The sequence below is a fragment of the Lepidothrix coronata genome, unplaced genomic scaffold (assembly GCF_001604755.1).
Source record: "Lepidothrix coronata isolate B3197 unplaced genomic scaffold, Lepidothrix_coronata-1.0 Scaffold8, whole genome shotgun sequence".
NCBI lineage: Eukaryota > Metazoa > Chordata > Aves > Passeriformes > Pipridae > Lepidothrix > Lepidothrix coronata.
Genome location: NW_016690188.1, coordinates 11,039,724 through 11,055,546, shown reverse-complemented (window position 1 = coordinate 11,055,546; position 15,823 = coordinate 11,039,724). Strand labels below are relative to the sequence as shown.

General features: G+C 40.4%; 1 protein-coding gene across 4 annotated transcripts in view; it reads left to right on the top strand.

The window, feature by feature from the left end:
• Positions 1–1,056: 1,056 nt before the first annotated feature.
• MAPK8 (mitogen-activated protein kinase 8) overlaps positions 1,057–15,823 on the top strand; it is a 45,956-nt gene continuing 31,189 nt past the window's right edge. For all 4 annotated transcript variants that reach the window (XM_017803841.1, XM_017803844.1, XM_017803843.1 and 1 more), the window contains exon 1: positions 1,057–1,141. The gene's annotated coding sequence lies outside the window, so the exon portion shown is untranslated. The remainder of the gene's footprint in view (positions 1,142–15,823) is intronic.

The following is a 15,823-nucleotide window of genomic DNA, read 5'->3' as shown; positions in this document are numbered from 1 at the left end:
GAATATTCTGAAGCACTACCTTTACTTTGTAAAAGTCTATGCTTATTAAAGAGGGATAAAAGCTGTTATCAACAACAATCTTGGTAGAATCTCTGGCATCTTCAAAAATGTGACACAGGACACGTTTGACAATGAAGTAAATCTGAAATGTCCATTTTCACAGTACTCTCTGCCTAACTGGCAGATTTTTTATATTTTTAAAATACTGCTCATAAGGCCTTTTGCTGTACTATGTAGTAAAAATACACAAAGGCTTGCTTCAGGGTGCTGAGTGGCCTCCTTTTGTGTCTAAGCAGGGACATTCCTGGGGAGAAAAAAACAACAACAACAAAAAAAAACAACAACAAAAGAACCAACCAAAAAACCAAACAAAAAAACCCCCAAAACAAAAAACAATAACCAAAAAAACCATAACCAAAAAAACCAACCAACCAAACAAAAAAAAAAAACAACCCCACAAAAAACCCAAACAACCAACCCAAAACACCAAAACCAATTATATGCCAAGGAAAATACTGAAAATCCAAGGAGAGAGTACTCATGTCAGGTGCCAGGAGCCAAAGGCAGTGGTAATGAAAAACTCAAAATCCCACAAAGAGGTACTTAAGATTTAGGGAAAAACACTACCAGCGCAGACACAGAACAATAAAACGTTACACCACTCCAGACACCCAATAATGAGATAAAGCGCTGCCATGCCAGGCCTGCCGCGGGAAGCCTGGAGCTGCCAGGGCCGTGAAGGACGTCTTGGAGCAGCAGCAGCCCCGATGCCAGAGTATGACGGCTGGGTGCCAGCGCCCTGGCGGAGAGCGCGAGGGCAAGGCCTGGAAACATGCAAACATTTTACGAAAGCTCCAGCAGGAAGAGAGGCCCGGCCACCGGGCGTCATTCGGGAAAAAGACTGCTCCAAAAAAAGGGCAACACCATACCCCCGCCCGGGGCAGCAAGAGCACCGCAAAGCCTCGGCAGGGCCCGGGCGGGGCCGGGCTCGGGGGCCGGGCCGGGCGCGGGGCAGCGCCGGGCGGGGCGAGCGCAGGGGGCGGTGCAGCCGCAGCCGCAGCCGCGGCGGGCGGAGCGCGGTGCGTGAGCGCGGCCCGGCCCCGGCTCATTACTCAGCGGCCGAGGCCGGAGGCGGCGGGCGGTGAGCGGAGCCGCGGCCCCGCGGGAGCGGCGGTGGGGATGCGGAGCGGGGTCGGCGCGGTGCGGGAGCCGGGCGGGCGGGAGGGAGGGCGGCGGTGGCGGCCGGGGCCGGCCCCGGCCCGGGCGTTTTGTTTACGTTCCGACGGGCAGCGGGCGGGAAGGAGCCGGGGACGGCCCGTGCCCTTGCCCGGGGGGCGGGCGGCGGTACGCGGCTCTCTGGCCCGGTGACCTCCCCTGTGTGCTCGGGGCTGGGGAGTCTGGGGATGTGCGGGTGGGTAATGGCGGGGGGCTCTTTGTTGGTGTGGCAGGAGGGGCAGGAGGCTCGGCGCGGGGCTCCTCCTCCTCCTCCTGGGAGCGGGGGCACCCGGGCAGGCCGAGATGGCCTCTCGTCTGCGAGGAAGGAAGGTTCTGCGGGAGAGGCGGCGAAAATGCAACCTTCCGTGGTCAACTGCCATGACCTTGCTCCTAAAAATGCCTCTTAAAGCGTAAAAATATTCCTCTGGGATAATGTAACTGCTCCAGATCCGGGGGCTGGGGGGTGACCGGCGGCGTCTTTGATTCATTTGCCTTCGAATTCTTACATTTCTTGCAAAAGGAGCCACTGTCTCTTTGCAGAATTTCTTTTGCCCTTTGGTTTCTCTGTGTTGTTACCTCCAATTTTCCTTCCAAAGCGTGTTTCTTTATGCCTTTCTGCTTGGAGTAGTTCTATCAGTGAAGTTTGACCTGAGCTCCGCTAATCTACAAAAACAAATGCCACTTGATTATTTATTCCACCCCCAGCTACAGTAATGGTTTTGGACGTATTGTGTCGTTTTAAATCTCAGTGTTGTACAGAACAGGCTTGCTGACGGCTTTCAAGCAATCGAAAATTTCTACACGCTTTGGCCTATCTGATAATATAAACACAAAGGGTGTTATGCTTGTTTGGGGATGGAAAGTATTACTTGCCCTAGGGCATATGCATGTGGAATTGAGCAAGCTTGCTCACTGCAGCTGGGTTTTACTTACAGGTGTGGAGACTTAACCAGTGATGGTCTGGCAGGTCACAGGGGCTTGGTCTCAGTTCTAGAGGTGCCAGCAAATGCAGTTCTAGGCCCGAATAGTACATGATGTGTGTCTACATGTGCCTGCAGGTATATCAGTGTATTAGATAACTTGGAAATGGTTTAAACTGTAACATGAAATGAAGCTGGGCCAAACCTTTTTAAGAATACTGTCGAAGCGAGTTCACTGACTTATTTGAGCATTCCTTGTATATAGCGAAGGAAACTCTTTATTCTTCTAACAGTAGTTAATAAAAATGTTGAATTTCAGATAGTCCCTTGCTTTGATCTCGGTCTGTGGGAGCAGCCATCTTGCCTTTTTGCCCTGTTTGATTTGAAGATGTGTAACACAGGCTAGTTTGACAGTAGGATGCTGTTCTGGAGTTCTGCAGGACATGTGATGCCAGGGCAGGGACCAGACACGTGTCAGGCTGCCTGCCAGGTCTTGATAGTTTTCAGGAAGGCCAGCTGGGCAAAAGTATAATAGGAGAAGAGAGAGAGAAGCATCTGCTGAACCGAGAATAATTCAGAGTTGCAGAGGGTGTACAAAATCGTACTATGAAACAAGGAATTTTAATAATATTTTCCCCTACAAAAGTTCCCAAGGCTTTTGGACCATTGGCTTGTATAAGGATTCAAAGTAATCTTGAGGGCTACCATATACTTCATGGAGACTTCTAGGTCAGAAATATTAGTGAGGGGATCTGATAGGGTTCCAAGTCCTATAGTTCTGCTTGTTCTAGGCAGAAGTAGAGTTGCCTTTTGTGTGTGGTTTTTGTGTTTTAAGTTTAACCCTGCTCTTTAGGGACCAAGGCTTTTGCTGGCTTTATATGTGTGCAGGTATAAGCTCCTTTGCAAGTGCTTTAGGTAAAATTGTTACATTAGCGAATTGTTATGCAAAATTAGGGAATAAATGTTTGGAGATGGTAACAGCTGTATTTATTTTCTGCCCACTACTTACCTGAAATGAATTGGTGTGTTTATTTCGTGTGCTGTTTGCTTATTTTATTAAACAATGAGTTAATGCATTAGTATTTGAGATCATAATCCTACCTGGCTATTTATTTACTGTATATGCGTTTTGGTTTCTTTTTTATCCTTCCTCGACTGCCTAAATTGTTTGGATGCTTATTCTTCAAAAGATGCATGCACCTCCTCATTTCTGAAGATTGATCCAGTACTCTGAACAAATACAAATGGCCTTCCTAATAATTTGCTGATAAGTATGGTGTGCTATTTCTTAAATTTAATTTACCACACCCCTCCCTTGGGGGAAGAAAAGGGCTCTGTGTATATAGTTTTACTGTATGTTATATTTAATATATGTAATGTATCATTTTGGAAGTTAGACAAATGTTGTTTTGCTCATGGTTTTTTTAATAAAGGCTAAATGTATTGTATTGCTGTAAATGTTCCCTTTAAAAAAAAAAAAACACCTTAGTCCTTAATTCAAAACCTGCAGAAACAGGCTTCTGTTTATGTTATGGAAAGATCTTTTGAAAGCTCTTTAAAAATCCAGTTGAGACTACTTATGTTGCTTGCCTGCTGTGAAATTCACCACAGTTTTGCCATGAATTCTGAAAGCAGTTTTTACTGTGATTTAAGAATCTAAACATATAGTTTTCAAATCTTTCAAGAATCCCCTTGTTTATATGGAGTTGGAAATTCGCCTTTCAATTTGATAAAGGTCCTTTCTGGCTGTCCTCATGAAAAGATGAGCTGCATTCAAAGAAGCATTCAGTGCTCTATTACAAGGTGTATTTGTATGAAAGTACAGTCATAGTCTCTTTTTATTTGTGTATGTTCTTTTTAACAAAGACTGTAGTGGTGGTGAAAGATACTTGGTTGATATAATTGCTCTGAAAAGTCAGGACTTAGTGTATGTATTTCTATGACACCACACCATAGTTTTGTGTTCAGTGGCTGCCTTGCTTAAGCAGTTTCTGTTACCTGCTGTTCCTCCTTGCCAGCTGCTGTGTGGCAAAATAGATCAAGGAGCTAACTGATCCAGCTGAAACAAATCTTCCTCTTGGACTATTTTTCAGCCTGATTAATTCCCTTATGTGTCTGAACCAAACGGCTGTGCCGTTGCAAGGTTGGAAGACCAGGAGGTTGCTTGGGCGGGGGGAGGATTGCTGTCAGTCAGGGATATGCACAAAGGTATTCACAGATCAAGTGGTGATTGCTGGAAGACTGAAGTGGTGGGAGGGGGCAAACCTCTTGTATTGAGAAGTGCTAGTTTAAAGACCTGTTTGCAGACTTCTGCTGCTGTTACTGAAAAGCATTCTGAACAAGATGTTTATTTTGATTTTTTAAATGTGCTGTAAAGCCCAAAATTATTGGAGATGAGTATCCATTTGGTAATGAATGTTGATCTAGAAGTTATGTGCCAGTAACTTGATGTGGATGGACATCCTCTTCCACACCTACCTGTATTAATCATTTCAGAAAACATGTATTATCGATAGGGGCCCTTAAATAAAGTAATCTGGAAATTTTTGGACTGAGGCGGGGCAATGGGGCAGAAGATGCATCTTCCCAGTGCTGAAAACTGTGCTTTCTACTTTAAATACTGTGTGAAGAAAAAAATATTAACTATTTTAGGACTATTTTATGTGAAGGAATGCGAGTGCTCAGTTATCTTTTGTGGCACTTCAAAAATATGTAGCATTTATCTTTTAGGATTTTTTGCTTGGTAGGGGCAGCTTTTAATTCAATGTTCAAAGCTTTCCTTCTAATAGCTTTTCACAGCTTATTATATCTCAGTAATACATGAAGTCTTCAGGAAAAAGCTGAAAATAATCTACTTTTTTTCTGTCCCAAGTCTTATTCAAAATATGAGACTGCAGATGTAGGTCACTAAGTAGTTTCTGAAGTTGCTTGGATTTACCAAATACTTAGCGGAATTTTATTAGTACTAGACATCTGTATAAGCTTGTCCTGTGGCAGAACTGTAGCCTTCTTAGTGATATTTTTAAGAAATGTGCTGTCTTAAAAGAATTTGAACATGATGCTGGGAAATACATGATGACTTGGTGATGGGTAGAATACATTGCCAATACATTGACTTGAAATGTATGAGAAGGAAATAGCTATAGGTGTAGCAGGGAATAGCAGCTTGCTTGTTGTAGGTTCTACAAAGCCTTTGAGTGAGAACTCCTCTGACAGACTGGAGCTGACTGCATCAAACTGTGAGAAGGAGATTCATTACTGATGTTGAATCAGATCAGCATGGATAACTTCCCAACTAGCTGTTCATATAGTTCTGTTAAGTTGACTGTTATTTATTTTGTAAAATATTTTTGTAAGGTTTTCTTTGATTTATGTGTGAAGAGATAATGATCTTTGTGTACCAAGCATATAATTAATAACCATACAATTCATCTTACCTTTAAATACTTTTTTTCTTCTATGTGATTAAAAACTAATTCTTGATTCTTTTTCTGTACAAATTGGTTGCCTGTAAGCATGATACTAAAATAAACCCCACTGTTGCCCATATTGTAATTTTTATTGTTGGATAAATGCTGCTTGTTATGTGAACAGACGGGATGCTTATTAATTTTTCTTAGCTGAATATTATAGACTAATGCTAAAATGATGACTGGCAGAAAATATACTTCACGTTAATGGTAATCTGTGTTGCAAACAAAGCAAATACTGTGTATGTGTTCATATGTGTGTACACTTAAAATAAACAGAAAGGGCAAACATTAATTTTACAGTGCTACTGGACAGCCTGTTTAGTGTGATTATTGATTTTGAGGGTTTTTTTAAGAAAGACAAACACAATTCTAACAACCTTCAATTACTTAATTTTTTTGACGTTATACCTAGCATTTTTTGATACAATAAATCTTACAAGTGTGCAGAAAAATGTCTTTACTCAATATTTATTCTTTTAACTACAAACTATGGCTAAAATGTGTGTTCCCATCATTGTAGTCTATGTCCATTCAAACATTTACCTTGTCCCTTAGTCTGCTGAGCAAAAGTTGAAATGTCTCCAGTCTGGTCCTTTGCTTGTTGTGAAATCAGGATGAACAGTAGGTATTGTGTTTCTCACCGGGATCTCAAAGTCATGGAAATGCCCAAGTTTATAAAATGAAAATGATTCTTCAGCTGTTGGTTGCTGGCAGAAGAGGAGCGGGGGTCCTGCTGGATGAGAAGCTGACCAGGAGTCAGCACGTTCTTCTGTAGCCCTTGAGGCCAATTACTCGCTGCGCTGCACTAGAAAGGGCCTGACCGGTGGGTACTGGGGAGGAGCTTTTCCCATCTGTGGAGCCACTGTGAAGCCCCACTGAAGAGCTGCTCAGTAGATCACACACCCCTGCACTGTGTGAGAGAGACAAACGAGGGAGTCCAGCACTGAGTGGGGTCTAGAGCACCTGAGGGTACAGAAGGGACTGGGTTTGTAACCTGAGGAAGAGCAGGCTCAGGGAGAATGCAATTGCTGTATTTAACCACCAATTACGAGAGGTGATGGAGCCACTTTCACCTCTAAAGTGTACAGTGAAAAGATGAGCCAAGGTTGCAAATGGAACTTTCAGAAGGATAGGAAGGAAATAAATGTCTTGGTGCAGCAGTCACCCCCTCTCATGGATCAAGAGCCCAAAGGTGCCACGGAGTCTTCCTCCAGGGAGACTTTAGATGGGGCAAGGTTCGGAGCAGCCTGAGAGAAATACAGATTTGAAATTCTGCTTGTTTTGGACAGATAGATGATCTCCAGAGGTTGCTTTCAAGCCATATTATGATTCTACTGTTAGAGATTTTAAAACTTTATTTTCCAAGTAGCTTGAGGAAATTGGCAGAACAAAGGCAGGGTGATGTAGATAACAAGGCTGCCCAGAACTGTGTTAGAAGTTGTGAAGAGAAAAATAATGAGATGTGATAAGCATCTTAGTTCAAGTCTGCTGGTGGCAATACTGATTTTTCTGCCCTGCATTGAACTTTCCAGCTGACTAGGCCGGAATTGCTTGCAGGCTTAGCATAAAGGACAAAAAAAATGGTTATGGTGCCTATTATGCCTGTGATCACTCTAGTGAACACAAAAACCCATCTGCAAAGAAACAGCTGGCAGTGAGCAGCCTGTAGCCAGCTGAAGTTAGTCCATGTCTCGCTTTCCGTAGCAGAGGAGCATGTTGGCAGCTGCTGCTCCAAGGCTTTGATCTGCTGGGTGGGTGATGGTTCCTTACTCTCAGCTGGAGCGTGGTTACCCTGGCAAGGGACTTCATGGAGTAAACCAGCTCTGAGCTCCAATGGATCACAATAGCAGTTCATGACTGCAGAGAGGTGGCAGGACTAATTGCTACTGGGAGAAAGAAAAAGGGGCCATGTCAGAATCATAAATCTCTCTGTGCTGTTGTCTTTAATGCTTGTACTGCCTTGAGAAGACCTTGTCCTGCACCTCATTTGTTTCTGTGTGTTCTTATGTATTTGTCTATTTAGCAAAGTCAACAAGAAATCTTAGAGAAAGGGAGGTGAGCAGAACAGAAAGTTACAACCCAGAGTGAGTGTTTTGTATCTTAACAAAGCAGCTGTCCTAGTGTGAACTTGTTGGTATTTAAATATGTGAATACAGGTGCTTATGTGTGACTTTAAGAGAGAATTGTGTGGGAAATCCAGTATTGGGGATGGCACATCCTTGAAAACCCTAGATGTGTTCTTTAGTAGCTTTAATGCTAAGATGATGTTGGAGTAAGTACAAGTCATGATGCTTACTTGCAGTATCTTGGGTGTAAAAGTACATGGTTTTGAGCATGTAATCCTAATTTTAAGTTTTACTATGAAAACAGTAAAAGTGAATGCCATGGTTGACATGCCAGCCAGCATAAATCTTGATAAAGTCTTGATTGTTCATTGTGATTGGCATGGTGACAAACACCCTGATTGCCTTCAGAGCAGGAAGAGTGGTGCTAAAAAGTTTTATTAGAAGGCTGTGAGCTACATTCACTTGTTTCACTTAATGCCATAAAATGAATACATAGGAGACACACAGTAATAGCAAGGTTCTTTTGTGTGGCAGTGGCTCATCTAAAGAGCGGTGAAACCTTCCAGCAGCAGGTGACTTCCATTCGCACAGTTGCTGCAATGCAAAACTCATCCTTGTTGAACAATAGACTGGGTTTCTTTTGCTGCTTTTTAGAAAAGCATTACAAGGTTCTTATGCCACTTATATGTCAAGATGAGGGAAGGGGGAAGACAGTGCAGTTTGTGATAAGCTTATATTGTAACAAACTTTATAACCTTTATTATAAAAAGGGTTAATATTAGCATGGCATTGTGGGGAAATCATAAAAGCTTGATGTGACTAGAACTACTTTATTCTCCCCCTGTTTTAGTTTGTTTGAAATTCTTTCTTAGTTCTCTTCAGAAAATTTCTCATCACAACTGTACATGGCCACCAGCACTAGTGTACAGTGCACAGCAGTGCTTCTTAAGGGTGGTTTTCTTCTTGTGTAAAGTATGGGAATTCTCAAACTCTTTCTATTTTGGAAACTTTTGTCTTTTTTTGCTAAGGCAGAGCATCAGACGCTGCTGAGGTCTAGGAGAAATGGAACAACAGAACAGACTGTATTGCCATTAGTAATGATTGGTGGAGTTTCCTACAAACTACCTGGAAAGTAAAGTCTTTATTTTGAAATGTACTGCCTTTCTTCCCAGCCCACTCCCAGGAAATTATTGTGCAAAGTAATGTTATCTCTGAAGGAATTGTTAGTGCTCAAGTTGTCATATGTTTTGGAGATTTTTTGTTCCATTCTAAAGCTCTTATTACAGAGGTATTTTATGCCAAATACTTTAGACAGGATTTCATAGCACATTAATCTACTTGTACTTCACAGATAAATGCATGAATTAGCGAAAGTAGCACATTCATAATTGGATTCTAAGTTTTTGTAGCTGGGATTTAAAGTTAAAATTAATGTAGTTTTAAATATTCTGTAAACTTTTTTCCCCAGCTGTTATTCAAATCCTTGCTTCCTCTAATGCGCTGTAGCTGTTGTCCTCTTGATCACTGATATTTAATTACTATTTTAGGTCACTTGGTATCTTTTGTTTGCTATTGTCCTTTAAAAGAATTAGAGAACTGTTTGATCTGTCTCTTTTGCTTAAACATTTAATTTTCATTTTCCCCTGCAAGAGGTTAAAGAACAAGCATTTCCTTCTACCTCCAGAGTAATCCTGGAATGGGATTTTGCTTCTAAACTTTGCAGATCTCATTGAAGCACTCTGAGTCATATTTAATGGTTTACTTTGCTGATGGTTTGCCTGTTTGTTCTATATTGTTGCTTTTCCAGTGGTCATTGGATGGGCAGAGAGCTGACATATGCAGGCACACTTTTGTGGAATGGTTAGAATTAGCACTCCCTGAGATAGTCAGCTGAAACAGTGTTGTGCCAAGATTAGTAATTTATTCTTTTCTCATTAATTTCAAGTTAGCTTATGGTTAAGCTTTTTCAAGTATCTGAATAAGCTGAATGGGCCATGACGTGCTTCTGGCAAAAGGAAGATATATACAGCAACATGGAATGGCATTGCCTTGAATGCGGTGACCTCAGTCATAATCTAAGCAGGATTATGATCTGACTTGTTTTCTGGGTCCAGCAGTGTGCATTCAGATTGCGCTTTTGACAATTAAATTGTGTGCTTAAAATAGAACAGCTTGTTGAACTGTTGCTATACTGAATGTTCTCTGACTTCAGATTTTAAGAGAATTGTTTAAAAAAAAAAACAAATTCGACTGACAAATAATGCCCTGAGATAAACCTGAATATTTTAAGCCTTTAAAAAAAAAATTGTCTTGGTTTTTCTCCCCGTCTACCATCCTTTTGTATAATCTTTTGTTAGAAAAAGGATTAAGGAATTGGAAGATCCTTGTCTTACCCTATTATTTCTGAAATGGAGAGTTTTGCTAAGAATAGTCTTTTAATCTGCTGTCACAACAGCTTCTTTGCCAAACTGTAGAATTATATAAGTTTTCTTTTCATGGAGCCATTCTGGTTTATGATTTTTAATGCAAAACTGACCTGCAAGACACAAAGTGTTACTTCATATATTGTGATAATAGGATTTATCATGGAACCATCTGTAGTGGAGCTTCGAGTGACATTACCCTGAAGAAGCTGTAGAGGTACCTTCCTATGAAATGCAGCACAGCAGTGTGTTTGCATAGTGACTTTTTTTTTTTTTGGTAGGTATAGCACTACTCATTCTGATAATGCTTGTTCTAGAAAAATGGTACCTATTAAATATCTTTATGATTAATTAAAGTCACAGTTCAGGAATCCATAAAAGAATTTGAGAGGAAAGGTAGAGTGGGAATCTTCATCATTAGAAATGCCAGTTTACAAGCTGTTTCCTAGTGCATGCTGCAGGCTATCTGCCTCCTTTACATCCTCCTTGCATGTGAATCGAAAACCTGTTTTAAAGGGGAAGGAAGATACTTACCTAAAAGGATCTCTGGTGATGTCTGATCACTTAGTAAAAAAAAGAGTATTTAAGAATAGAGAAACTCTGCAGTGTATTCTGTTAAAAGTGCATCTTTTCATTGTGCAGCCTCCTGTGTTAGTCTTTGTGTCATATGTACCCTTATCACAAAATAAAGACCCCTGGAAATCATGTAGTACAGAATACCATTTGCAGCAGAGTGTCACGGTAATAAACTAATTCAGAAGTGATCTATAACTTGGTAGGATACATAATTTAACAAAGTGCTATTGGCCACAGGTGAGATTTTCCAGAGAGGGTGCACTGGTATTCCAGAGCAGCTGTGTTGTAGGAGCTGACCTGACTGTGAGAAATGCTGGGAAGTTGCATGTGCTGCTGTCTTATTTGCTTTTTTCCCATGCTTTAGGGTGATCTCTTTTGTTGTCACTGTGCCATTAACAAACGACACCTTAAATCTTCATTCATGACTACTGTATGCATTTTTGTAGTACTTTTTGTAGTGGAGGGCTGTAACTTATAGTCTAATGGCATTATGTGGCAATGCTTTAACATTTAGAGAAACTGAGGTGCAAGAGGAGGAAGGTGGATTAAGTGTAATCCTCTCAATAAGAGCTTTATTGATAAAAAGCAGAAGAATGTTTTGAAAAGAAAATCACTGCAAAACTTATGTCAGTTGTGGGTAATTTACTGTCAGTGCATCTATTACTTTGTTCTTCATTTTCCTGCTTGTGCAAGGTGTCTGGTGTGTTTATCTGACTAAAACATTCAGTTCTCAGCTGAATTGAATTTGATATTAAAAAAACCAACTGTTTTAGTAGTACCAGAAATTATATTGATTGTCTTATTTTGAATGTTTTGCAAGAGATGTTTCACAGTATGACAATTCTCTTTAGAAATGTGGGTAGCAGTTTAATACTGATTTTTATATGGAGGATACTCAGAAGTTGTGATTGTGGGTTCAGCATTTGAAGTTGATGCTGCTAACTCCAGTTCAGGAGTCAGGACTAGAGAATACTGGTATTTGGTACTTGGTTTGCATAAATTCATGCTTTGAGCTTTTGAGGGAAATGGGATATAAAGTGGACGTGTTGACTCTGCCTGTGCTCCTTGGGGAGCAGTGTGTGAAATTGCTTTTGGAGCATTGGTGGTTCTGTTGGTGGTTCTGTCCATGCCAGCTGACCCAGCAGTGCTAGGAAATGGTTTGGTTGGAGCAGTGTTTAACAACAATGGTTTTTGTGTTTGCATGTGATCTTACACTACCTGTTTATAGACAATTGTCAGTATCAGTATTCTGCTAGTTACAGTCTTAATTTTATTGCTTCCAGTCATAGGCCTTTCCTTACTGTTAAACAGCCTCTGAATCATTAGTTACTTCTGACATTATATGAGATGGTTTGAAGTTCCCTGAGACATGGAAGCAGAAAAGCTCAAGTTCTGGTTGCCCAATACAAAAACTTCAGTTTTCCCCAGTTTTGGGTTCAGCTGTTAGCATTTTGGCACTGGTGACCGCAACCTGTGACTGATTGGTGTTTCAGCCTTCCTTGTATTTGAACATAATTTGATGCAGGGAATTTCAGCACTGGTACATAAAATACAATGTTGAAAATGAGCTGTTTGAGCTCATTCCTGGTTTTGTTATTAACCTTTTATTGTGACTTTTGAAACCATTTGGCGTGAGGTTTCCACTGCTTAGTGGCTGAGATGCTCTGGTATTGATCAGTTAAGTCTGACAGGAGCAGTGCTAGAGAACATGCCAGCTTCCAGTTCTTGCCTGTGTGACTCACCCTGCAAATATAATCCCTATGGTGTCCTAGCTACTGTGACACCACAGAATGTGTCTGCCCTCAGCCTTGGTGAAATTGCTTTCTTCAAGAGAGAATGAGGAACAGTACAAAAAGGGAAAACTCAAGGGGCTGCATTCACCAGCAGCTGCTACTGAAAGCTCTGCTTGGGAAATAAGTATGTTGCTCTTCCCTGGGGAGATCCTTGCTTGGTTGCCAGTAATAATTCTCGTCTCCATCCCTCCCTTCAAAGCAAACAAGGAAGCTCCCAGTGCCAGCGGTGCTTGTAGATCAGGCTGTTTACCTGCACTCTGCCCAGGAGCTGCAGCTGCTGTCACGGCCCCGGGATGGGGGTCAGTCACTGACTGAAGTAACTGGAAGAAGGAGCAGGTCAGTTTAATTAGGATGAAAAATGAAACATTCACCTGCTATCCTTATTTATGTTTTTATATACTTTTTTTTCTTTTAATGACTTCTAGTCTGTCTCTAAGCTGGAAGCTGGCTTTCAGTAGGTGTGAAATTTCATGGGCGCATTCTGCCCCCTTCCATTCCAGTTTACACAGTAAATATTAGGCTGGGAAAGATTTAAAATGCAGGAAGCTTGCTAAACGTAATTTAAAAAAAAAAATTGCTGGTTGCTTTTCTATGAAGAAGTTTTCTCCTTTCCTGCCCATCAAATTCTACTATAATAGTATTAAAGGTAAAAGTTCACCCAGTTTAGCAAGAGGAAAAAATAGAGGGCTGAGCCTGGATGTCTGTTGAAGAATTTTTGAGAAGCTGACTAGCATTTGATGTCTCTCCTGAACATTAATTCATCCTCAGTGCACTTGGATTCTGGTTTCCTGCATCATTCTCACTCTCCGTTCACACATGGAGTAAAAAAACCCATCCAAATCTTCCTCCACTGATTCAGGCTCTGCTTTGTTGTTCTTTTTGTCTTCATGTTATCCTTTGTAAATTTTAATTATTTATTTCTACTTTGATTCAGGATCTGGAAAATCTCTTCAGTCACTGTAATCTAGGTAAAAACTCATAGGTACCTTATGATTCTTGAGGGCACTTTATGCTTCTTATATACTTATATCTGGAGATGATGGTTGCAAGAAAGCTCCCTCTATGTAAGGTAATAGGATTACTTGTCTGTTCCAAACAGAGCTGGTATTTGGGGAAGGACATCACTTGTGAAGATTAAAATCAGATTATCAGACTTGTTTTGTGAATGCCGCTTTCAAGGAATGCTGATGGGTCGTTGGAATGCTCTTTTGTGGGCAACATGAAGTCTTGAATTTAGAGGAATTTTAGATTTTTCTGAAGGAACTTTTACTGATAACTGATGAAGAAAGAAGTATAGACTTTTTATTTGCCAGGTTAAGAACTTAGAACAAGATGCCAACTTTTGGATATTTTACAAGTAGCTTACAAAACCATTTTTATGTAAATACTCTTTTCCAAGCAATCTAACTTGCTGATCTTCCTTGTCAAAGGGAGAACGTGCTTCCTGCTTTCTATAAAGTCTCCTGTGATCCCAGCCATCCTATGTAGGGATTGTTTTGTATTTAATGGTAAAGCTTACGTTCATCTTAATTTTGCGACTTTATTCCATAGATGGCAGAGGCATCGCTGAGCAGGCTTGAATTGGAATTCAGTATGAAGTGCCAGTGCTCCTGTGTGAACTTGTGCTGTTTAAGTGGTAGGCACCTCCTTGTTACTGATGGGGCTCCAGGTGATTTTTGGAATGCACAATTCAGTTCAGGTTATTGCAGTTGCATTCAAATAGGTTATCTTTTATGGAAACTGTAATAAGGTGAATAACTGGTCAAGAAAAGACCACTGGAGTGGAGAAGAGGATGGTTTATTTCCCTGTATGTCCTCCCCTTCTTAGTAGGCTCCTCAACGACTGGAAAAAGTCATGTGATCCAGCCGAAGCATGTGGTTGGAGTCACTATATGAACCTGTAAACTGCAACACTAAATCACGGTAAAGGTTGCATTAGTATTAATGGATTTTGTTCATTGTTTATTAATTTAGGACTCTATGTAGTTGTTTCCTGTAAACTGTACTGAGAACAGAGTTAGTTAAACATAGAGAGCTATAAGGCTTTCCAAGAGGTTTATCAATCTGGCAGTGATGTTTTTTGAACAAGTGAAGTAATTACTTGATTCAAACAGCCCATATTACATTTTCTTGAGCTTCATTTGCTATTGTGTACTCAAAAGTTTTTTGTTTTAAAGCCAAATTTATTTTTCTATAGCAAACCTGTGATCTTTTCTGAAATTATCTTTAGTGGAGAAAGCCATCTGTTTATTGTTAAATATTCAACAGACTCTAGGAAATCAGTAATTGCTTTAAATATTCCATATAAAAACGATTACTAAAAAAGAAAATGTAACAGTCCTAAAGTTTAAAAAAAAATAAATGGGTCTTAAATCTCTTGTCTTCAAGCAAACTGAAGTGACTTACCCTTTTCTGTTTGACCTTGAAAGTAGTAGGCAAGTCATAACATAGAAATCTAAATGTGTCCTTGTTGCATTTATGCAGGTTTCCCCTGCCTCAGTACTTCTTTTCTGGATGAACACTGAGATCTGGTATCTACCTTTGGTTTACTGAATCTGTAACTAGTGAAGTTTGACTTTTTGGTGGGCAAAAGCTGTCTTAAAATGTACTGTTATTTTAAGAAGTGTACCTGCACTGCACTTCAGACCTGAGCTATGTAAGAATCACCCTAGTACATTTGTGTTTTGTTTAATAGCTGCAAATGGAAAATAGCTTCTGGGATCAAGCTGTAGACTTGGAATTTTTTCTATACCACTCCTCCCATGAGTGGTGTGAGCCAGACAGAGAACTCCTATAATGCAGGCATACATTAGATGAGATGCAAGGCACTTCCAATGTCCTTTACACATCAGCCAGAGACCTCATTAAATGCGTCAGCATTAGTAGTAGTTCAGGCAATTGTGTGGAAGTTGTTCAGCTTAAAACCATCTGATCTGTGAAAGTATAATTTGAAAGCCATGCAAATCCTATAGTCAACAGTGAGAATATCTCATTTTAGAATAAGCTTTAGGTTTTTCAGACATCTTTGGCATTTGTAATGGTTTAGTAATATCTTGCTGCAGTTTTCAGTCCTTTTTAACTCCTTTTTCCAAATTCCTTATCTGCATTAGCATTTAGCAGAGCTGGAAGTATTGCAAAATACAACATTCGGTAGGGCAGCATGGAAAAAGAAAATGTTATTAAAAGTGTGGTTACTTTTGCGAATAACTGAAAGAGTTACAGAGTTACCTTTAAGAAATAGAATTCTTTTGTTTCCTAAATTTGAGCCTTTGAAGCATTTTTTTTATTGTGTATCTGACAACTAGGCTGTATTTGCACTATCCATTTAGCAGATGTCCAGAAACCTTTAAACATGAC